Source organism: Girardinichthys multiradiatus, chromosome 11 (genome assembly GCF_021462225.1).
Source record: "Girardinichthys multiradiatus isolate DD_20200921_A chromosome 11, DD_fGirMul_XY1, whole genome shotgun sequence".
Lineage (NCBI taxonomy): Eukaryota > Metazoa > Chordata > Actinopteri > Cyprinodontiformes > Goodeidae > Girardinichthys > Girardinichthys multiradiatus.
In genome coordinates, this window is record NC_061804.1 from 24456124 (window position 1) to 24470919 (window position 14796).

Below are 14796 nucleotides of genomic sequence, written 5' to 3' on the forward strand. Positions count from 1 at the left end.
TTGCTAAAAGATAGCCCTATTAAGTCCATCGTGTTACGCTGCTTCTTGCCCTGTTAAAGGAATAAATTTGTATAGAACATGGGTGGATTTTGGATGGGTGGTTGGATAGTGCTTTCCTTTCCCTCCTTTTAATGTTTTTTTAAACTAGAAGTAGTGTACACAGAGACAATCTTACAATATTTGGATGCTACAAAGGACTTAATTAGAGTGGTTGTACTTTACTGATTGGAATACTGATATTCCAAATCAAAGCCGATAACAGTCCCTCATTCTGGACCTGAACCTGAGTCTTGACTTTAAAAAAGGCTGTCATAAACTGTGGTCAGAAAGGTAAAATTTTGTATAGACCAAGTCCTTTTCATAAAAAATGCAAACCAGAAGGTGGATTATGCCTCTAGAGAAAATAATGTTTGTTCAGTGTTTTTTTCATCACTTAATATGAAATGCCGCAATGTCTTTGTCCATTTATTTATTTATTGATATTTCTTAATGCAGGAAAAGATAAAAATTATCGGAATAAAATGTTTTCTAAACCCTCTTCTAAGAGGAATAGGATATTCAACTCATCCTCTGAGACCAGAACAAGACCACATCTGAGATTTTGACATATGAAATTTTGCTTTAGGTTTTTCTTTTTTTATATATGTGTAGTCTAATAAATGGTTTGAATAGTGATGTAAATTTACTTTAGCTGCATCTATTCCCCTTTTTACAAAATAAATTAAAGTGCAATCATCTCACTGAAAAGATGTGAACAGTTTCCTTAACATTTTCAAGAAAAGACTACATGGATACAATAAAGATATGAAGTGACAAGAAAAACAAGAATTTGTCACTACACGTATATTGCAAGTACAGTACAAAAAACCCTACTGTGTTTCTCTTGTCCAGAGCATATTGATGATATTGATTTTCCTTCAAATGTAGATCAACCAGCTCTTGGGAGGGGAGAGGCACCTGTCACATCCCTTGATACTGCAGCAGCAGAGGGACTTGCCTAAAAAGGCAGCGTGAATCATTCGTCCGCAATGAAGGACTCATGTTCTCTACTAGCTTGTGTTCAGTCTCCATGGTGACCAACAGATGTACTACGTTTTGTTTTTATTTCTTTTTAACGTGTCCTGTCCGGCAGAGTAGCACTCAGAATTGTTGTCTGAGTGCCAAGAAGAAGCCCAACACATTTACTTTCACAAGTGGAGCATTATGGCTAATGCTATAGTGCTCCAGTTGAGATATAGTCAGTCAGTCAGTCATTTTTTACCGCTTCTTCCATAGTGGGTCGCGGGGAAGCTGGTGCCTATTTCCAGCAGTCTATGGGGGGAGGCGGGGTACACTTTGGCAAGGTCGCCAGTCTATCGCAGGGCAACACAAACACACACAAGACAAACAATCACGCACACATTCATTCGTGCCTAAGGGCAATTTAGAGAAACCAATTAACCTAACAGTCATGTTTTTGGACTGTGGGAGGAGGCCGGAGTACCCAGAGAGAACTCACGCATGCACAGGGAGAACATGCAAACTCTATGCGGAAAGACCGGCTTGCTTTGGGATTATTTTAATTTCAATGGACACGGAGATGGAAATGAAAAGGAAAAACAAAGAAGCAAGAGAGAGAGGTGGGGAAAAAAGGATAAAGGGAGACAAGGAGAAAAGAATAGAGGACACCTGAATCCAAATACCTGTTGGTGTAAGTGTAAGCGCGCCTGTGTATATAAGGTTTCTATATAAAACATGCAATAGTGAGTGTGAGGAGCCACAGACCTGCCCCTAGGACCTGAGACAGACACGGAGGAGCTCCGAGCCACAGACATCTAAAGGCCCCCCAGAGCACAGGAACCCAGGAGGACCACCGCCGGGAATACCGCATCTCCCCCAGAGAAAAGCAGAGGAGAACCCCAGGGTAACCACCGTGCAGACACAATGCAGAAGCCCCAAGGAGCTAGAGCGACGAGCCCACAGGCCTACACCGGAGTATATCCAGCCTTGGACCCAGAGACCTGAGACCCGAGGCACATCACCCTCCAAGCAAAGGCCCGACAGAGCCAGGGGGCCCAGGCCCCGGCAAGCAGCCATCGGGAGTGAGGGAGCCGGCACACACCAAAGCACGCAGCCCCAGACACCGTGAACCACCAATACACCAGCGGGCAGAGACACCAGCCACCGGCAGGAAGGGGGCGGGGAGGAAATAGGCCCCACATTTGATGAGGGGTCTAAACTGATCCAGTAGAGGGAGCAGCGCAAGACCCAACCTAACCCAAAAAATAACAGATGTACTATCCAATAAGTGGCAGTATTGTCCACTTCTTTCATTATTATAGTTCAATTCTTAACTCAGATACGCATCACAGCATCAGGATATAGGTTTTGCAGCAGACCCATGTCTTCTAGATGGAATGATGGTAGCTGCCAACTCACTAGTACACTCAATTGAATTTGAAAATATATCCATGTGCCCCTTGACAAGGTACTTAACCTCAAGTTGCCTACCAATCTGCATGTTAGTATGAATGTATGTTTGTGAGTGCAAGTGCTTAATATGACTAGAGAAGCACCATATAAATTCATTCCATTCACCATTTAATTGCAGTGTTATACTGTATAATCCATCCTGTTATCATCCTGTTATCATCTGTCCAAGGGACATATATTTGCAAGAAAAAGAAGTGCTGTTTCATGCAAGTCAGCTTTGAGCTGTGCCCTGCTAATTGTATTGCTAGCCAGTCTACATCTTCAAGCACACCACATTTTGTGCATCCTCACCCAGTCAGCTTGGTCAGTTTATTGTTGCTGCAGCAGCTGGCCATGAAGTTCCTTCTCCATAACAAGCCACTCATTTTATTACTAATACATTATTGAAGATTATCCTAATGTCCATTACGTAATCCCAAATAAAATCCTACATTGTCAGTACATAGAGCCATAAATAACAAACAAATGTGGAATGGTGGCTTAAAGTATACAAATAAATGCAGTTACTTAAATCTTTTTTTTTATTACCAGTTAGGATTCATGTTTTAATTTTTTTATTTGGAAAACCTTGTCATTGTGTTATACAACCAACAATGGTAGTATATTAATAAATATGTCTTTGTGCTGGCTTTTTGAGCAAACTGGATGTTTTCAGAAATATTCACTAATAAGTTTCACACATGGTGGCTATGGTATGACTGCGTACACCATATGGGATGATGAGTAATTTGTTTTGATTTAGATTTGCTAATTTACTTCATTTAAAATGTGTATCATTAGTAGGAATCATTAATCACAGGAAAAATTGAGCATCATAAACTGTGAAGTGTGGTGTCTCAGTGTGGCTTTCAGTGATTCACAATCAAAAAAAATATAATAAACGTCTGTTTCTTCATTTCAAACACACACACAAAAAAAGAATTCTTAAAGCAATTTGGAGTTTGAACTAGTTTTTCTTGAGTTATTTTCTTGGTGATTGTCTAAATTAGTTCCCTAATAAATTAGATTTATACAGTGCCTTGTGAAAGTAATCAGCCCCCTTGAACTTTTCAACCTCTTGCCACATTTCAGGCTTCAAACACAATGATATAAAATTCAAATTTTTTGTGAAGAATCAACAAGTGGGACACAATCGTGAAGTGGAATGAAATTTATTGAATGTGTCAAACTTTTTTAACAAATAAAAAACTGAAAAGTGGGGCGTGCAATATTGTTCGGCCCCCTTGCGTTAATACTTTGTAGCGCCACCCTTTGCTGCAATTACAGCTGCAAGTCGCTTGGGGTATGTCTCTATCAGTTTTGCAAATCGAGAGACTGAAATTCTTGCCCATTCTTCCTTGCAAAACAGCTCGAGCTCAGTGAGGTTGGATGGAGAGCGTTCCTGAACAGCAGTCTTCAGGTCTTTCCACAGATTCTCAATTGGTTTCAGGTCTGGACTTTGACTTGGCCATTCCAACACCTGGATACGTTTATTTGTGAACCATTCCATTGTAGATTTGGCTTTATGTTTTTGATCATTGTCTTGTTGGAAGATAAACCTCCATCCCAGTCTCAGGTCTCTTGCAGACTCCCAACAGGTTTTTTCCAGAATGGTCCTGTATTTGGCCCCATCCATCTTCCCATCAATTTTGACCATCTTCCCTGTCCCTGCTGACAAAAAGCAGGCCCAAACTATGATGCTGCCACCACCATGTTTGACAGTGGGGATGGTGTGTTCAGGGTCATGAGCTGTGTTGCTTTTACGCCAAACATATCATTTTGCATTGTGGCCAAACAGTTCGATTTTGGTTTCATCTGACCAGAGCACCTTCTTCCACATGTTTGGTGTGTCTCCCGGGTGGCTTGTGGCAAACTTTAAACAATACTTTTTTATGGATATCTTTGAGAAATGGCTTTCTTCTTGCCACTCTTCCATAAAGGCCAGATTTGTGCAGTGTACGACTGATTATTGTCCTATGGACAGACTCTCCCACCTCAGCTGTAGATCTCTGCAGTTCATCCAGAGTGATCATGGGCCTCTTGGCTGCATCTCTGATCAGCCTTCTCCTTGTTCGAGGTGAAAGTTTAGAGGGACGGCCGGGTCTTGGTAGATTTGCAGTGGTCTGATACTCCTTCCATTTCAACATGATTGCTTGCACAGTGCTCCTTGGGATGTTTAAAGCTTGGGAAATCTTTTTGTATCCAAATCCGGCTTTAAACTTCTCCACAACAGTATCTCGGACCTGCCTGGTGTGTTCCTTGGTCTTCATGATGCTCTCTGCGCTTTGAACAGAACCCTGAGACTATCACAGAGCAGGTGCATTTATATAGAGACTTGATTACACACAGGTGGATTCTATTTATCATCAGTCATTTGGGACAACATTGGATCATTCAGAGATCCTCACTGAACCTCTGGAGTGAGTTTGCTGCACTGAAAGTAAAGGGGCTGAATAATATCGCACGCCCCACTTTCAATTTTTTATTTGTTAAAAACGTTTGACACATCCAATAAATTTCATTCCACTTGATGATTGTGTCCCACTTGTTGTTGATTCTTCACAAAAAATTTGAATTTTATATCTTTATGTTTGAAGCCTGAAATGTGGCAAGAGGTTGAAAAGTTCAAGGGGGCCGAATACTTTCGCAAGGCACTGTATGTGCATATCAATGTTGAAATTGATGAACAAGCTGCTTTTAACCAAGTGGCTTTTATAAAGACTGCTAAAAAAAGCACAAACCTTTTTTAATATTTTAACATTTGTAAAACATATTGTACTGAACAATATATTTTTGACTAAATGTAGATTTTCTTTACTGAAAACTGTATTAACGTTTCAGAATGACAATCGGTGTTATGGATCACATTCTATGTATCTGCCCCTTCCTAACCCTGTCTATTTGATGAGAGTAAGTAGAGGATATGGCAGGAATGTTGACCTCATGTATTTTCATGGTTGACTTGAGTTTACCTGTCCCTGTGGAGGGGAAAAGGATTGTAAATTGCAGGCCATGACATTCTATTCCCTGTGTGCTCATGGTTGGCTGTGCTTTTGGTTGGCATCTGGTGGACAACCCGTCCCACAGCTAACATTTACCCACAACTCATTTTGCAATGGGACCAAAGAAATCCTGATGTAACCATTTGCATGTACAAGGAAATAAGTAAAAACTGTTACAGTAGTTTTCAAATTAGGTGTAAGAATATGAAAATAAAAAAGTAAATGCGTGTTTGTATTAATAGGAATTCTACTTCTTGGTACATAAGTTGTAACTCAGTTGTAACAATATGTGATTTCCAAGAAAACAAATCCAACCAACGCTGATGACATACTGTTTGAGAAAAGCCAATTAATAAAAATATTACTAAAAGGGTATTTAATGCTAACACAACTGTGTAAGTGGTAAGATATTGAATGTTGGTTTAACAAAAAAGTCTTGAGCTCTTTGCCTTATAAATAAGACCAAAGAGAATATTTGTGGCACAATATTAACTAATATTAAATTAAACATTTCAAATAAAATTTTAATTCTTTGAATGAGAGATATGTAGTTATTATTTTTATATGATAGTAACACATAACAGTGGTTACATCAAAGTTACAGGGAGGTTCTGATGTTGGTCCTATTTATATGCTACACTGGCACGATGGGTGTTTTGGGCAGTTAGATTGACAGAATTCCTGTTTTAGTACGTAAATGTATTCCTAATGTGAAGTGCTTAATGAGCTCTAAAAAAAATGAGGGAATTATAGCTATTTCTTAATCAAAAGGTAAAAACATCTGACATTTTGGGCGCGGTGTGTGGCGTAGCAGTAGAGCACGCGACTCATATATGGGGGCCTCAGTCCTCGATGCAGCTGTCCCAGTTTGAGTCCCGACCCTGGAGACCTAGGCTACATGTCTTCCCCTCTCTCTCCACCCCACTTTCTGTCTGCCTACTTTGAAAAACTAATAAAAATAAAAACCACAAAAAACATCCAACAATTAAGGATAACTATATAATACTGGTCATTGCTAAAGCCTCTTTGAATTGGCTGCATATTGGAATGTGTATTGTTTGTTTCAAAATAATGGGAATTAAGAATTTATTTAATGTAACAACCATTTTTACACAATTTTAGTGTTATGTAAGGAAAACATATTAAAAGTAATACATTTTAGTTATAACTGTTTATTGTTTTTGTAGAATTGCATTTTAAATTTACATTTTGATATAATCTTTAAAACGGAACTCCATGTTAGCCTACAGATATATGACAATTGTTTTTTGTCTTTTAAGTAGGTGAGCCTATACAGTATACGTAACATTCTCTCCTATGCTTTGTCTTGTTTGGCTCAATAAAGGTTGGGCTTCACTGCACACATAGGCACAAGATCAGTTCACCTCTTTGCCGATTGGTAACTCAATTTCATACTCAGCCGTTAACATATCATTAAAATCTGTTTACATTTCGACAGTTAATCAAACCATTTTATATCGGTGTATTTAACTGCTCATCAGTTTTTTTTTTTCTTGTTTGTAAAATAAAATATATTAATGAATTGTGATGAAACATAATTACAAAATGTAATAACCTTAAATTTAATAATTTAATAACCTCACCTTCATGTTAACCTTTCCATTTAGATCTGATCACTTTTTAGGTAAGTCAGCTATTAAAAATAGTTTTCAGAGTCACAGAAACAAAATGTTTCTTAATAATCAATTCTGGATCGTAAGAAAATTACTTAAAATATTTTGTTTTCAAAGCAGGTACAGAACATCCCCTAAAGATGCATGCATGAGAGGTCCTGTAGTAGACTGCTCCATTTGGTAACCAACTTTTGTGGGTACAATTCAAAAACAGCAAATGACTCTTTGAGGAAAAAAATACTTGATTTTAAATTAATGGTTTAAGTTATAATTAAGTCATTATGCACACTAAAGGTGTTTGTTCCTTTGATAAAGATTATGGTAAGGAGTGCTTCATAGACAGAAGTTTTAAAGTTTATGTATGTATGTAAATTAAATCTTCATAATGATACAAATAATCGCTGTTTGTCTGGTAACGTGCATTGAAAATACATTGTTTGTAAATTGTATTTACATACAGTTTGTAAATGAACAGAATTGAAATGAATTGAATTGAACCGATTCTAACTGTTCAGTGGTTATTGCATAATTGCTTGGTTCTGAGTCCCTTCTCTTTCTTTTTCTCTTTATCTTGTAGGTGAGTACCTGGATCCTGGCTGTATGCACCATGGTCATAAGAAGCACTCACAGTATGCACTCATTCTTTTGTGTCTACTTCCACTTGGGAAATTTATTGTGATATTCAAGGGCACCTGCACTTAACTTCCTTGAGTAATGGCTGATTATAGTTGTGGGCGCCACCATAGATAATCATTAGCCATATGCACTGTGTACTGGCATCGCTCAAGATTTAGAGTGCTGTCCGTGGTGCTGAAAACAAATCTATTGCTGCCAATACATTGCGCTCAGTTGTGTAATAGGTCTATTCTGTGAGCAAAAATCTGTGGGAGCATGTGACAGTGTCTGCCCGTCCAGCTTTACAGTGTGCTCGCGTGTGTGAAATGGTGTGTGTATGCGCGTGTAGCTCCATTATCTTTGCGTCTGAACAGTTTTCCCGTCCCATGCATCATCCACCCCCGTCTGTCTCCATGTCAGGCCTGATAACAGCTCCTATTGCCCACAGAGATGACTAATCAATAACACACAAGCATGAGAAAAACAGCTCGGTATCTGCGCACACACACACACGGACACACACACAAAGTGGACATATTGGCACACTGTCCACAAACATTGCATTGACTGCTTTAGGCTGACAAATAATCTGTTGTTTGAGATACCGGCAATACTTCCACAACAACCAACCCCCCTACCCCCCACACCATCACTATCATCACAACTCCCACGATCACTACGTACCTATGCATGAAAGAATTTGGAAATGCATGTGCTCAACAGAAACACCAATCTGCCAACAAGCACACAGTTATTCACATTTTATCAGTCTGACAGTATCACTGTGTGGTCCTGAGGATGTTTCTGCTTACAAAGAGTCTTTTTTTCCTTGCATCGTGCACATGATTTGTTGTGTTACCGTCTTATCTATTCATGTTTGGCACCTTAATTCTCTTCCGCTACGAGTCTTGTCAACTTTCGCAAAAGCTAAATCAGGAAAGCTAAGTCTACTCACTGATTTCATTTGATGTGATGCCCCTCACCTTCAATCAGTATCCTAGTCAGCCTCAGCAGAATAGCTAAAGCCAGATGACAATAAATGCATGAAAACCTCAGAAGGTAGCAATAAAGCACTTTCTCTTTTCCCCTCTTTTTCTCTTCTAGTCTATTTTCTCCCACCTTTCAGGGAGGTGTAATTCCCATAGACAGACTGGCCTGTAGAAAAAGCTTGTCTGGTGCCCTGACTCCCCCCGAGGTGCCATTCTGACCCAATAACTCCTTCACTCCTCTCTCATGCTTCATTCACTCCCCTTTTCTGTTTCGTTCTCTCCCCTCTCATCCTCCACTTGCTCTCTGTCACTCGCTTTCTCTCCCTCCGGTGGCCAGAACGCTGTAATTGAGTTTTTTATTCAAGTCAATTAAAAGTGCAGGCCCAGTCGAAGACAAAACAAGTCGGCAGAGCTGCTTTTTTTCGTGTTTTTCCTCGGGCTGACTCATTTTTATTCAGTCCACTCTTTATATCACTCAGTGGCTAAGAAAGCGCACGGTGTGTACTTTCATTTCATATGTGTCATTAAACTGTTTTGACATTGTTTACAATGTAATTTATCTTTCTGTATGACACCCCACCCCCTCCCCCTAAATAAATCCTATTTAAATGGTAATTCAAACTTCCATTAAGTTGGGGTCTTTGTAAATGCCGTACAGAAGTTAGTCTATTTCTCCATTCTGCCTCAGCAAACATCTGAGGCATGATTGTTTACTCCGAAAAAGCCAAATATTCATCAAACAGATAGATCAGCAATGCTGTGTGTCGTCCATTATGCTTTCCTATTCTCATTTACTCTTGTATCTTGTTACCCACTGAAGTGATGAATCATATTCCTGAGTTCACAGGGATTATCTGTGATGCTAAAGCATTATGGTCAGGCGTTATTTGCTGTTACTAATAGCTTTGTAATCAGAGAAGAGGTTATTCGACGTTTGAATAGGCTGGTCCATCTCAGACACCAAGTGTGGTTTTGCTTACAAATTCATACGTTGACACAAACTGAGCTACACATCACATCAACTCAAATGCCCCCCCTCCTCTCGTTTACTAAATCTTAATTTGGTTTGCGCAACATCAAAATCTAGCAAAAGTGAAGGTGATTCTTCTCATATGCAAATGAGGAATGAAACATGAGACTTCATCCTTTCATTTACAAAAAAGCCAGGAGATTAAGAATGGCTGCGGGGCTAATTTTCTGTAAATACTTTCATCAGCAAACCACTCGCAATACAATATTCAAAAAAAGAGCTTATCCTACCCTCACGTTTCACACATTCATGTCCATTTTACAGGTAAACTGAACTGACTTTTAAGTTTCTGATTTTAAAGCAGGTTTGTGTAGCAACATTCTCACTGACTAACCACAATTTTATATGAATGCCAGTTTTACTTTTTTTTCAAGCCATTTTAGCAAATGAATTGGTCAGTTTACTCAATATACTATATCATGATGATTTGCAAATGGAGACATGTCAAATTAAAGGCTAGGTTTCTTTGTGGTGTTCTCACACTGGAAGATCATGACTCTGGCAGCTGACAGTGCACATTGTGAGAAGTGGGTCATGTCTGCTGCATTTTTTAAAAGCTTGACTTTAGTCGGCCATAGAGAAAAGTTGCCAGTACTTGATTTATGTTTGTTTTGCTTTAATTAGCTACATCTTTATAAGCGTATATGTTCCATTAAGGGTGTGCTGGTCATTTTGCTCCTTTCACCCTTTTAATATTTTAGTAGATTTGGTGGATATGTACCCATGTTTTCAAGTCCAAATAAGTTGACTGCAGTGGGATGTCACTTTCTATGCTCTATCAATTGTCGAATAGCGAAATGTGTTCATGTGACTTCAGTAAATATTACCTATTAGTAGGTCAGAGTTGCTTTGGTTTGGGTTTTTAATGAGTCAATTGGTAAAAACAGATCAGAACCACAATCAATGGAAATAGGGTGTAACAAAGTAATCAGCTTTTAAAAAAGTAAAAAATCTCTCAACAATATAAAATTAGTAAATAAAAAGTAACTGTGGAGACACATCAATTAGGTCTGACATCAATTTCTGGGTTTTTATTCAATTCAGTTTATTTATATAGCACCAATTCACAACACATGTTGTCTCGAGGCACTTCACAAAAGTCAGGTACATACATTCCAATTAATCCTAACCATTGAACAGTGCAGTCAGATTCAGTTATTTATTCAAATTGGATAAAAAGTTTTTCTATTTAAGGAAATGGATGAGCATGTAGAGACAGTGGACAGTCACTGGCGTTGACTTTGCAGCAATCCCTCATACTAAGCATGCATGTAGCGACAGTGGAGAGGAAAACCTCCCTTTTAACAGGAAGAAACCTCCAGCAGAACCAGGCTCAGTATGAACGGCCATCTGCCATGACCAACTGGGAGTTTGAGAGAACAGAGCAGAGACACAAAAAGAAGACAGAAGCACTGATCCAGGAGTACTTTCTATGGGAAGGAAAAGTAAATGTTAATGGATGTAGCTCCTTTAGTCGTTTCATCTAGAAAGAAAGAACAGATAAACTCTGAGCCAGTTTTCAAGGTTAGAGTCTGAAAGAAAGCACATAGGTAGTCACAGTAGAAGCTCAGTCAGTAGCTATGTCTAGGAGAGAGAAAGGGTTAAACACTGAAAGACCGGGCCATGTGGATCATCGGTAGAGGGTGAGCATTAAGTTGTTGCCAGGAGAAGCTTGGATGATGCCCACCTCCAGAAAGGTGTCACAGGTAGACACAGAGTCAGGCCAGGTGTAGCTTCTAGGAAGAGAAAAGAGAGAGAACATAAAGTTAAAAGCTAAAATAACAGGGAATAATGCAAAATTGGAGAGTAGTGTGAGAATGTAGCGAAGAGGGTGAAAGTGGTCATTATGTCCTCCTGCAGCCTAAGCCTATAGCAGCATAACTACAGAGATAGCTCAGGATAACCTAAGACACTCTAACTATAAGCTCTATCAAAAAGGAAAGTTTTAAGCTTAGGCTTAAAAGTGGACAGGGTGTCTGCCTCACGGACTAAAACTGGGAACTGGTTCCACAGGAGAGGAGCCTGATAACTAAAAGATCTGCCTCCCATTCTACTTCTAGAGACTCTAGGAACCACCAGTAAACCTGCAGTCTGAGAACGAAGTGCTCTGTTAGGAACATATGGAACAATCAGATCTCCGATGTATGATGGAGCTAGATCATTAAGGGCTTTATATGTGAGGAGGAGAACTTTAAATTCTATTCTGGATTTAACAGGGAGCCAATGAAGGGAAGCTAAAGTAGGAGAAATATGTTCTCTCTTTTTAATTTTCATCAGAACTCTTGCTGCAGCATTTTGAATCAGCTGAAGGCTTTTAACTGCATTTTGTGGACATCCTGATTGTAAAGAATTACAATAGTCCAGCCTTGAAGTAACAAATGTATGGACTAGTTTTTCAGCATCCCTCCTGGATAGGATATTTCAAATTTTGGCAATGTTCTGGAGGTGAAAGAAGGAAATCCTAGAAACCTGTTTAATATGGGATTTAAGTGACATGTCCTGGTCAAAAATGTTGGACCACTTGTTTGCTGAGCATTGGATTATCTGCACATTGTTGGACGTCACTGTGCCCCTCCAATGGCATCGGCCATTTTGTACCCAGGACAGCCCGCTCCTACATATCCCATCGAGCATTGCGACTGATATGACTGGGCGTCCCAAGTCTGACGTCACAGGGTGCTATATAGGAGGCGCTCATGTTTGAAAACTCGCCTTCTGCTAGAAAACCGGTCTAGCGACTGAAGCGCACCACTTTAAGAGAAGAGCTCTGTGCAGAGTTCATTCATTCTCTCTCGTTGGACAACGAACCATTCATAACTGAGGTTTTGGACTAAGAAGGCCAGAGATTTCACTTTGCCGATCGAAGATGTGAGTTAACACGTAACTGAGGACACGGAGTTTCGGAGAGACGAACCGCTACCGTGTTCCATTTTCAAGTCGACTTTGATGGTCAGATCATATTTTTCCTTTTTGTCAAGAAGACCAAAGGACGAAAACTGACCGCTTCCCCTGAAGTTAATTTTGGACGCACAATTAACTTAACCCCACTTTTCCTCGCTCAAATTCCCTCACTCAGGAAGAAGACGACACCAAGTAAAACCAACCTTTTTATTTTATCTTTTATTGCTTTATTAGAAAGCCTGGGCAGGGTCAGAGGTTGTAGAAGCGATCAGAATCGCTGGTTAGGATCTCATGTGTTCTGAATAATATGTGCATGTAACCTTGCTTATTGAAACTTTGATGTGTTATGTTGATATCGGGATCCGCCACGTTCCCAGAGCTGTTTGTGTTTACTATCTGAGAGTCAACACGGGTGCGTTGCAAGACCTGACTGTTAAAACGATCTCATGGTAAAATTCTCCATTTTACCTTTGTCTTCAATCTCACTGTGCTAGCTTGCCGCCAAAAGTTATCAATCCGTTGTGCCAGGAGTTAGGGGGACGTTTTATGATCAGAAGACCATAAGGACAGTCGGAGCTGCGCTCCAACCCCCACCACTCGACACCACTCATATCCCCCTCTCCCTTTGTCTGTAGTGCCACAAACTGCTGGTTGACTCAATACATACCCACTACCGCTTGTTGATTTTGCTTATTTAGATGTGTTACCCCTGTGTTTGTAGAATTTTGCATGTTGAGTAGGTGAAAATTAATAAATATTTACATAGATAAAGAGAGAGCGTTTGGTGTTTCATTGTGTGCAAAAAGTGATGTGTCAGTCAAAATAAGGTTCAAGTTCCACACGTTTCGGCAGAAACGGTTGATTAAACAGTGACATCTCCGGCAATAGTTATTAATTATTACGGAGTATTTAATGGTTGTAATTGTCAGAGGCGTTGAGCCACAATTACAACACCAGAAACATCTCTGGTCTCGATTCGTAAATGAGGATTTTTGGTTAAGAAATTGATTTTGTCAGATTATGATTTGTAATTATAATTATTGATCAAGATTATTCAATCAATAATCATAAACCCAACAAAAATAACACCAAGGTTTTTTACTTAATTACCGGAGGTCAATTTAATGCCATCCAGGTTAAGTGATTTACTAAGCAGTTTCTTTTTTAAAGACTCCGGTCCAAAGACGACATCTTCTGTCTTGTCTGAATTTAGAAGCAGAAAATTTAAAGTCATTCAAGTTTTCAGTCTATCTAACTGGTTGGGCTCATCAGGATTTATGGATAAGTAAAGCTGAGTATCATCAGCGTAACAGTAAAAATGTATCCTATGCTGCCTGATAATTTTACCTATTGGAAGCATATATATAGTAAAGAGAATTGGCCCAAGTACTGAACCCTGTAGTACTCCACAATTAACCCTGGAGTTTGAAGATGATTTATCATTTACATGAACAAACTGGAATCTGTCAGACAAATAAGATTTAAACCAGCCTAGTGCTGTTCCCCTGATCCCAACAGAATATTCCACCCTTTCTAAGAGAATATTCTGATCGACTGTATCAAATGCAGCACTGAGATCTAACAGAACCAGTAAAGACACAAGTCCATAATCTGAGGCCATAACAATATCATTAGTGACTTTCAGGAGAGCTGCTTTGGTGCTATGATGAGCTCTGAACCCTGACTGAAACTCTTCAAACAGGTCATTGCTGTGTAAATGCTCACACATTTGATTAGCAACTATTTTCTCAAGAATTTTAGATAAGAATGGAAGATTGGATATAGGTCTGTAAATTTTTAAATCATCTCGATCAAGCGAAGGTTTCTTAAGTAAAGGTTTAATTACAGCTACCTTAAAAGCTTGTGGTACATATCCATTTACTAAGGATAGATTAATCATATATAAAATGGGGCTGGTAATCAGAGGGAACACTTCCTTAAATAATTTGGTTGGGATTGGGTCTAAAATACAAGTTGAAGGTTTAGATGAAGCTAATATTTCTGATAACTCAGGAAGCTCCACAGGATCAAAACAGTCTAAACACAGATCAGGTTCTACAGTTACTTCCAATGTTGTCACACTTGCTGAGGATGAAGTAATCATCTTCGGGAGTATGTCAAAGATTTTATTTTTAATAGAATCAATTTTATTTAAGAAGAATCCCATAAAGTCA

The 14796-nt window shown here is 39.2% G+C and overlaps 1 protein-coding gene and 1 long non-coding RNA gene across 4 annotated transcripts in view; both read left to right on the forward strand.

Annotated features, from left to right (window-relative positions):
* Window positions 1-14796, forward strand: part of cadm2a (cell adhesion molecule 2a) — a 397367-nt gene that overhangs the window by 69386 nt on the left and 313185 nt on the right. The gene's annotated exons all lie outside the window — the stretch shown is intronic.
* Window positions 6802-14796, forward strand: part of LOC124876220 — a 137342-nt gene continuing 129347 nt past the window's right edge. The window contains exons 1-2 of the long non-coding RNA XR_007040247.1: window positions 6802-6852; window positions 7665-7716. This is a non-coding gene — a long non-coding RNA (uncharacterized LOC124876220). The remainder of the gene's footprint in view (window positions 6853-7664; window positions 7717-14796) is intronic.